The following is an 8,375-nucleotide window of genomic DNA, read 5'->3' as shown; positions in this document are numbered from 1 at the left end:
TCCTAGCTTCGGCATTGGGTAAATCTTCCCCTCTAAAATGATCATTTACCATCTGCTCAGTACCTACACCGTAATCTACATCCGTTCTAATTGGATCTTCTAATCTAACCGCTGGCTGAGGTTCGCTAGTACTACCAAGTTCATAATCAGTTTCTCCATGATGATACCAAATTTTGTAACTTCGTGTAAACCCACTCAAATATAATGAGTCCAAACATCCCATTCTTTAATAACTTTTTTATTTTTACAATTAGAGCAAGGACATCTTAACATACCTGTTTTTGCTTCCGGTTGTCGGTGAACTAACCCCATGAATTCGGTTATACCTTGTTGGTATTCTTCCGTAAGCAATCTCGTGTTCGGATCCAAATGAGGTCGATCGATCCAAGAACGAAAATAATTTGAAGAAGACATGTTTTTTATGAATCAAATTCGTGTGTAAAGAAAGTGAGAGGGAGGATGAAGATATGGTGTGAATGAAGAGGAAGAGGGGTGCTTGTATTTATAGTTGAAATCCTGCCGACGGTCCGAGGAAATTCCGACGGAATTCCGATGCAAACGGCTAGTTCGTCGGAATTTCCTCGGAATTTTTAAAATCCCCCAACGGCTCTCCAACGGCTCTCTAACGTCTATAATATTTCCTCGGAATTCATCGGTTTTTTCCGAGGAATACTAGTTTCCTCGGTATTCCGTCGGAATATTCCGACGAAATGAATTTTCCTCGGAATTCCGTCGGAATATTCCGACGGAATTCCGAGGAAGCAAAATTTTGTGTTTCCTCGGAATTGCCTCGGAAATGCCTCGGTATATTCCGAGGAATTCATTTTCCGTCGGAACGTCCGTCAGAATACCGCTGTTTTCTTGTAGTGCTCGACGAGGAACCCGAAACTCCACCGTGCTTGGAATACGGTAGAACGACCGCATGATCTCGAGGAACTCGTTGGTACTCCTGCTTGGTGCCCCTTCCTCGACTGCACGATGGGTCAGGACCGGGAACGACTTCTCTTTGGGAGGAGTCATCGAACCGTAATGCGAAACCCACCATGCCTCGTTCTCGGCGGGATCTATCGAGTGAGGCACGAACTCTATCTTTGGAACAAGGAGCTCTTCATGAGCACTTGCGGACGAAGACCCTTTCCTCGTAATCTTTTTCTTACTCGACATTTTATACTCCTCTTTTGGGAAAATAGAAGGAAAGGATAGAGAGAAAGAAAGAAAGTTTTCTTAAGGGAAATCTTTGAGAAAACAAGAAAGTGAAAAAATTGTGAAGAAGTTACCTCCCTTTTTATAGGCATGAGGAATTACTATTTACTTGCAGATTTTCGGACACAAACTTCGCCCAAATACACCAATCTCGTCCAAACTCGCCATACCGCGCGCAATAATCTTGCTGGAAATCCACGATTCTAACGGGCTGGGGGGCTAACTGTTGGGGTCAAAAATGGTCACGACGATGTTAACGTCCAAATCTCCGCAATATATAAGTACGACTCTCCGCAACATAGCTTTTCGAGATAAAGTTTCATCTCGAACTTCATTTAGATCAAACATAAGCCATAGGAAACGTACCCAACCTTGGGGTTGGGAATTTGATGCCCAGGTGATATGTCGATGGGACGGCTTGCATGGCGTTGAGCCATGGGGTTCCCATGATCACGTTGTAGATGGCGGGATGATCGACTACCGCGAACTCGACGATTTTCGTGATCTCCTTGGCCATGACTGGCAACTGGATTGATCCGAGGGTCATCGATACTTCGCCCGAAAAACCCGTGAGTGGTTTCGGCGTCGGAATTACTTCCCCAAGTTCGATGCTCATTCGATTGAGAGTATCACGGAAGATTACGTTGACCGTGCTTCCCGTGTCGATGAGTATCCTTCCGACTTCCAGGTCTCGAATGACAAGGTCTATGACGAGCGGATCGCAGTGAGGTTGATCTATGCCGCAAGCCTCCTCCTTTGTGAAGGTAAACGAGCAATCTTGGCCATCTCGAGGAGGAGACCATGTAGGCCAGTTTGCACTCGACTCTGCCTTGCGCTGGTAAGCCTTGATGGCCGAAACAGTATCACCGCAGTATTGCGATCCTCCGATGATCATGTTGATTCTGCGACGATTATTATCATTCCCCTTGTCGTCTGGCCTCCTGCCGCGTTTATCCCCGGGTTGGTTTTGTTGAGGGGATTTTTCAGCGGGCAGGTTTCTATCCGTCTTTGGAGGGCAATCGGAGTCGAGGATGAGATTTTTGACGCTGGTTACTTCCGAGAGCTCTCCAGCGAGTAGCTTTGCAGCCAGCCTTGCTCCCAAGACTTTGCAGTTAGTTGTGGAATGTCCTCGGGACTGGTGGAACTCACAGAAGGTGTTTTCGTCGTATCCTTGATTGCGGGTCCACGTATTACCCGTGGTTCGGCCCTGATCCGAATTAATCGCGTAATTGTGCGCTCCTTGGAGATCTTCCCCCTCGTGATGGACATACTTGTCGTTACGAGAGTTCTTCCTTTTTGCTTTCGGATCTACGTCTTTCGAGGATGGCTTTGTCGACTTATGTTTTTGCGACAAGATTTTCGTTTCTTCCTCGACTATGATGTAGTCCGTTGCCTTGTGAATGGCGTCTTGGATCGTTCGCAGTTTGTCGAGGGTAATCCACTTTCTGAATTTCGACTTGTACCAGAGCGTCTTTCTGAGCGCATCAATAGCCACTTTGTCGCTTATCCCGCTGAACCTGGACATTATCAGCTTGAACCGGCTGATGAACTCGTGGAGGGGTTCGTCTTCCCTCTGAGACAGACTCCAGAGATCGACATTGGAAGTTTCTCTATCTATGAACACAGAGTATTGTTTGAGAAATTCCGACGCGAGCTGTCGGAAACTCCCGGTAGTGTTGCGTTGAAGGCGTGCGAACCATTCGAGCGCCGCTCCTTCCAGATTTTCGACGAACAGGCAGCAGTAACCGATATCTTTTTCGCCGTCCTTCAGTCTCACCCTTCCCATAGCGATGTGGAAAGCCTGAAGGTGCGCTATCGGATCGGTTGTACCATCATACTTTGGTTTTTTGATTTTTCCCGGATCGGATACCCTCATATCCGTAATGCGTGGTAAAGGGGGTCTTCCGAGCTCCTTCCAGCAGTCTGTTGATTTCGGGGCTAGTGCTAGTAGCATGATGGATTTGTGATTTCACGCCTCTTACTTCAGCCGCAGTTTTGGTGATGTAGTCGCGAAGATCGCGGATATCCGATGTCTCGCCAGCGGATTTCCGAGCTTGTCGGCGTTTGCTGCGAGTGAGCTCGGTTTGCTTTTCAGCTAGCTCTTCCTGTTCGTTCCAGTAGAGGATTTCCTCCTCTTCTGTCATTGGTGTGTCGAACGGAGAGCTTTCTCGAGCAGATCGGCTTCTGGTCCTTCTCGGATGTCTGTCAACATCCTCATCGGTATCATTAGAGACATCACTAGGATCCAAGTCGACGCGCTCGACTTTGTTATCCTCTGAATCCTTCGCGGGAGGCGGAGGACTTTCAGGGTTCCCTTTTTCGACGTGAGATTTTTCGCTAGAGTTTTGACCCGAAGGTCATTCCCATTCGGCTCCAGGCCTGTCGAGTGGGGTGGCGAAGTCGAGTCTTTTCCCGCGGATTTTAGTGGTTCTGCGGGGACGGATTGCTCTGATCCTTGCCGTTAGGGTTTCAACCTGTTTGGTCAAGGTGCTCACGAGCCTGTCCTGTTCTTCCGACCTTTTTTCGTAGGTGGCGAACATCTTTTTAAACTCCTCGAGCGACGCGGCGTTGGCTGGTGCGTTGGCCGCGGATACGTCCGCTGCTAGAGTGTGGAGATCGGTGCCACTGCCTCCGTTGACAGGAGTCTGCACGTTATCCGCGTCGTCAGTTGACATGTATGGTTGGGCGTGATGTGGTTGAGAGTTAGATTGATCTGTACCCCCACCCCCCCCCCCTCCTTCTAGCGCCAAACTGTGGGAACCGAAATTCGCACTGTCGATTTCCGTTTAAATAAGGAAACTAGGAAAACCCTAATTTCTCAGAGGTCCCGGATATCTGTTAATACCACACGCCAAGCAATCAGAACACGAAATAAAGACGAGAAAAATAATAAATCGAAAAGAGAGCAAAGTAGATCTTATTCCGAATCTGCGTTTGAGCGTTACAACAAGGTATAAGCCTGGGCTCGAGATCTGTCGGCGAGATTCCTAGTTCTAAAACCGTAATACGGCTAAAGCCTAATTGAGTCGCAGCTCGAATAACAAAAACGGAAAATTGCCTAAACTGCTCTAAGTGCTAAGTTTGCTCTGAAAAAGTTCTCCCCTCATGCCTCTCACCTAGGACTCCTTATATACTCGCTCCTAGGTCGTTTACGCTTTTCCTCTTCTGCCCTTAAGCCGTCATAGCACAAATATGGAGATATTCCATTTTTCTCCGATCTTCGTAATTATCTTCCAATTTCCGTATTTATCCGCGGAAACTTGACATTTATCTTTCCTTGTGAACAGCCAGTAAACCGTCCTGCGGTTTACGGGCTTTTGGTTAAGAAATCGCAAGTTGGGCCTCGAGTCGTGTCTTAGGTCCCTATGGGCCGTCTTCCTACTCGACGCGTTTATTACGATTTCTTTCGATAAAAAATGAACTTTTCGCGGTTTTTACCGCAAAGTGTGATTGATTTCTTAGAATGGTTGGAAGGCATGAACTGAATTTGCTACGGTCTTCGGGAGATAGCATCGTAGGATAGGCGAGAATGCATGGAGTGGTGTCGTATCGATGTTTCGGAAGAGCTCGGTCGCTACGTAGCGACTGAGCGGGACGAACGCCCGGTCGCTACGTAGCGACCGAGCTTGGCCTAGCGACCAAGCGGGACGGACATTCGGTCGCTACGTAGCGACCAAACAGCGTGCATGTGCGGAAGTTGCGCGATGACCGAGCTTGGTTTGTCCGTGTTCCGATTGTCATACTCGAACTTATCCGTAATTGGTTTGGGTATGTTTCCGATGGCTTATGTTTGGTCTTTACTGAAGTTCGAGATGAAATTTTATCTCGAAAAGATATATTGCCGAAAGTCATATTTATATATTGCGGAGATTTGGACGTTAACTTCGTCGTGACCGTTTTCGACCCCAACAAAGATAAGTTACCCGAGTAACTTAGCTTAGAGGATGATAAGCTTTGGATTGGATCAGACCGTTGGAGAAGAGGGATGAGGCGCGGCTTTACAGCCTGGCACAGACTGGAAAGTAAGGAGCATCTTTGGGAAGATGCTAGATGCCGCACACATGTAAAGAAACTCATTGGCCGGATTCAAAAGAAGGCTCCTTCACCTTTTTGACTTCACATGCTTCTCCTCTCTTCTTGTAATCGAAACCCTAAGTTCTCCTTACTATATATTGTAACTCAAGGTCTAAACAATCTTTCTCTTTACTCATTTCACTATGATTCTCCATTAGTCTCTAATCAGTTTCTTAATCTCTTATTCTCTTCCTTAATCTTTTCTAAACTCAGATTATTCTTTACATTCCTAAAATTCATATGGTATCAGAGCCAGGTTGATTACAATCTGAGTTCGTTGGTGGTTCTCTTAAAGATTCAAGTTTGAAACTTTGAGAGATCAAGTGAGTGTGTTTGAAGGTTTCTTTGAAGTTCAAGGCTCAAGGTCTATTCCGTGTGTCTTTGTGATTCTTTGGAGGTTCCTTTGAAGACTCAAGAGTGAAGTTGTGTTCTTGAGAGCTGCGTGAGTTCTCAGTTCAAGATCTAGCCTTTGTTCAAGCTGTAGACGTCAAGCTGTTCAAGATGGAGAGTGGGATGAAGATGAAGGTCGCGGTGACATTCAAAGGGAGCAACTACCTAGTCTGGTCTAGAATGGTGAAGACTGCTGTGGAAAGCAAGGGTTTGTGGAAGCATATCACATCTGGGGAGGCTCCAATGGCTATTACTCAAGGAGGCGACAAGGAGAGCCCCACAGAGAGTGATGTAGAGAAATGGCAACAAGAAGACATGATAGTGATGTCAGTCCTTCATGCTTCATTGGAGCCAGCTATCTTAGATGCTTATAGCTACTGTGAGAGAGCCAAAGAGCTGTGGGATAGTCTGAAGAAAGTGTATGGAAACACTTCTAATCTGAGTAGAGTGTTTGAAGTCAAGAAGGCAATCAATGGGTTAGCTCAAGATGATTTGGAGTTTACTAAGCACTTGGGGAGGTTCCGGTCTCTTTGGTCTGAGTTAGTGATGTTGAGGCCAAGCACAGTTGATCCGGAGCTGCTAAATGAGAGCCGTGAGCAGGATGAGGTCCAAGCTACAATGACTTAATCAAGCACATGCTGAGGTCCGAGAGACAACCTGATCTTGAAGATGTGTGTGCTCAGCTACAAAAGGAGAAGGGCTCAATTGGCTTGTTTGGAAGCAAAGGAGACTTGTCTCTTGCAAATGCTGCGCACTCTGACCAAGAAGAGACTCCACAAGCCAACAAAGCTGCTCACAACAAGTATGAGGACAGAAAGTTCAATGGGAACTGTGATCATTGCAAGAAGCATGGACACAAGAAGAGTCAGTGTTGGCTACTCCATCCACACTTGAAGCCGGCTATGTTCATGAAGGAGAGAGAGGCAAGAGCTCACATGACTGACGGATCAAGTGGAGCCGGGACATCTAACCAAGGAGCTGAAGTGGAGAACCGTTAAGGTGATGGCAAGGCTTTGGTGACCTATACCGGAGCTCCCAACCCCGAGGCAACTGTAACTGTAGAGTCTTGAGCAGGCTTTGAAATCTTAGATTCCAGTTCCATCTCCTCATCCTTTAATATCCCTACTACCTCAGCAAACTTGAGTTCATCAGTGTTCATCGTCAAGTTTATTGCTGCTTTATGTGCTGCAAACTTAGTAGGCAAACATCACAAAAACTTCTTCACCAATTTTGCATCTTCGTATTTTTTACCTAAAACTTGTGATTCATTGGCTATGGAGCTAAGCTTTGCACTGAAATCTCTTATCTTCTCATCATCAGTCATCCTTATGTCTTCAAACTGTGATGCAAGCAAATCCAATCTTATCCTCCTAACTTTCGCAGTACCCTCAAAAGCATTTTGTAATATATCCCAAGCCTCCTTAGCTGATTCACATCCCTGTATAAGCTCAAATTGCTTTCCATCTACAGAATTGAAGATTGTATCCAGTGCTTTCGCATTAAACCTTGAAAGTTTTTTCTCTGTTGCAGTCCACTTTGTCTTCGGTTTAAGTGTCTTCAAGCCATCTTCTTGCATCACACACGGTTCTTCCCATCCAGATTGAACAACTGTCCAGATATCTTCATCAGCTCCACGTAAGTTTGCTCTCATTCTCACTTTCCAATACCCATAATTCACATCATTCAGCAACAACATATTATTTGCCAAAATCGCCATATTCTCTTCTCAGGATCTCACCTTAGTTCGAAGAACCCTCTTTCGTTTAGGTGTCCTGCTCTGATACCAATTGTGAAATCGAGATACAGCAAAAACACAAGGCACAAAGTAATTCCAAGAACTCGTATATCTTTTATTAGAAATCCTTTACACAATCTCTTACAGATTTGTTTGATCTGAATTACACAACTCGACACGGATCGATTTCTAACAAACCCAACTTGCTTGACTCAACACCTACTGATCAAGTCTACCAATTCACTCAGCTATGAAACCCCAAAATCCTTTGTGTTTCTCTTAGAGAATTACAACGTGAAAGCTCTAACCCTAATCTTAGGTAAAGTCATCATATATATTAAATAATATTTTTTCTGTTATCTAATATAATATTTCCTATATTTTAGCATCACCAAATATTCCAATTTGTGATCTAATAAAATTCTTTTATTCTTATTTCATCAACCAAGCATATAGAAATATCACACATCATCGCATCTTGACATTTTCTTTTTATTCTCCGAAGCGTGTGTCACATATTACTCTCCATGTATAACACATGTACACGAACTAAAACTCCACCACAGCAACAACCTATCAAGCTTCAAGTTCTTGAGCTTACAGCAACAACCAGTTAACAAAATGAAATTGACATTACTCTTATACGGGTATTACTTTCCTCACTTTCAAATGTTCAGTCTACTGTTCTTGATGTACATAACTTTCTTAAGTCATGTGATATACGTAACTTTCAGTTTGACATATAGCTTTCTTTTAATATAAACCACAACAATTTATCCTTTTTTTTTCCTTCACCTATAGCTGATGGAACTTGTATACAGAGCAGTTGAAGATTTAAGTTAGTTATTTTTGTATCCTTTCTAAACAAACAAAATCAATACACTCAAATCCAAAACAAACTAGACAAATCAATATATTCGTACGTATATATTAATTTTTATATTAGATATAAACCAGCATATTCATATGTATA

This window comes from Brassica rapa, chromosome A10 (assembly GCF_000309985.2).
Source record: "Brassica rapa cultivar Chiifu-401-42 chromosome A10, CAAS_Brap_v3.01, whole genome shotgun sequence".
In the NCBI taxonomy this organism is placed as follows: Eukaryota; Viridiplantae; Streptophyta; class Magnoliopsida; order Brassicales; family Brassicaceae; genus Brassica; species Brassica rapa.
Note: the sequence above shows the minus strand (reverse complement) of the source record.